Source organism: Austrofundulus limnaeus, unplaced genomic scaffold (genome assembly GCF_001266775.1).
Source record: "Austrofundulus limnaeus strain Quisiro unplaced genomic scaffold, Austrofundulus_limnaeus-1.0 Scaffold99, whole genome shotgun sequence".
NCBI classification, from domain to species: Eukaryota; Metazoa; Chordata; class Actinopteri; order Cyprinodontiformes; family Rivulidae; genus Austrofundulus; species Austrofundulus limnaeus.
The window spans coordinates 1,324,493-1,326,241 of NW_013952501.1; positions in this window are offsets into that span (position 1 = coordinate 1,324,493).

The window sequence follows — 1,749 nt, forward strand, 5'->3', positions numbered from 1 at the left end:
CGTCGCCTGTTGCCTCCATGTCGCCTCCATGTCGCCTGGGTCAGCTGCCTTTGCCTCCATGTCGCCTGGGTCGTCTGCCTTCGCCTCCATATCGCCTGGGTCGGCTGCCTTCGCCTCCATATCGCCTGGGTCGGCTGCCTTCGCCTCCATGTCGCCTGGGTCGGCTGCCTTCGCCTCCATGTCGCCTGAGTCGGCTGCCTTTGCCTCCATGTCGCCTGGGTCGTCTGCCTTCGCCTCCATGTCGCCTGGGTCGGCTGCCTTCGCCTCCATATCGCCTGGGTCGGCTGCCTTCGCCTCCGTGTTGCCTGGGTCGGCTGCCTTCGCCTCCATGTCACCTGGGTCGGCTGCCTTTGCCTCCATGTCGCCTGGGTCGGCTGTCTTCACCTCTTCGTCCCCTCTGTCGCCTGTGTTCGCCGTCACCAAGGCTCCTGCTCCGCCAACCTCCGATGGCTCTTCATCGGATCCCGCCTCCTCCCTTGGCTCCACGTCTGCTCCCGCCTTCTCCCTTGGCTCCACATCTGCTCCCGCCTCCTCCCTTGGTTCCACGTCTGCTCCTGCCTCTTCCGGTGATGTCTCTACTACGCTTCCTGCTGGGCCTCGTGCGGTGGTGGGGGCATGATCATGAAGCTTGTCTCCAACAGTTACTACAGTGACAACAGCTTTCGGACAGCATGCTTGAAAGAATAAGTAATCAAATTGCTGCTATGGATTCTAAACTCAATTCTCTCCTACCTCCGCCTGCCCCGTCAGCGCCTGTCGCTGCTCCACCTCAGGTACAACATTCTCAAAGAGAACCTGATTTTAGACCAGCTGAATTGTTTGAAGGGCACTTACCTTTTTTTTGTTGTCTTGGTCTGGTCATTCAGCTCTGCTGCTTTGTTGAACAATATCCCATCCATGTCACCTTGATATCTTTTCTGTCTTCTTAAATTTATTTGTAATGAAAGCTCCATTTTGTTTGTCTGGTTCACTCCTCTCCTTGAAGCCAAATCTCTTCAATTTCACCTCCTCATCTTTCTTCTTTTTACCTTCAGCTTCTCTCTTTTTATGCTTTTCCTCCTCCTCCTTTTTATTTTTCTCTTCCATCTCTCTTTTTCTTTCTTTTTTCTGTCTTTCTTCATTCCCTCTTCACTGTCTTTCTTTTTCTTCGTGGTCTTCATTGGGAGCAGCTTCCATGTCATTTTCCTCCTGTTCCAAAGTTTTCCTGGAGGAGATAAGTTGTCCCTAACCCTGTTTCCTGCTGTTGGCTTTTGTGGAACTTGAAAATCATTGTCACACTTATAAGCCTGTAATTAAAGGATGTTTTTGTTTAATGACATCAACCGGAGTATGTCCGGGTGAAACATTTGACTCTGATTTAGGCATGTTATTTTATTACCTATATGCAGTTCTCTGGCAACCACTGGGAACAAAAGGGAAACAAAAGAGAAAGAAAAGGGAAAAAAACAGCTAGACTTCATACACTGTGGCAGAAACAAAACGAAAGAGAGACTTATTCGTCAAAAAACAATAGACAACAGGGCAACCCAGCAGCTGTCAGCTATGAAAGATGCACCAGTCCACAGCTAAATCTCCACATTTACTTATGAGTATATAAGTTTTACAGCTTTCGTGACAAGGTGGGGCAGAAATCTAATGGAAGTCAACAGAATGTCCCCAATCAGATAGCTGTGCAAACTTGAGTGTGTGTGTGTGTGTGCATGTGTGTGTAAGGGTGAGTGTGTGTGTGTGTAAGGGTGAGTGTGTGTG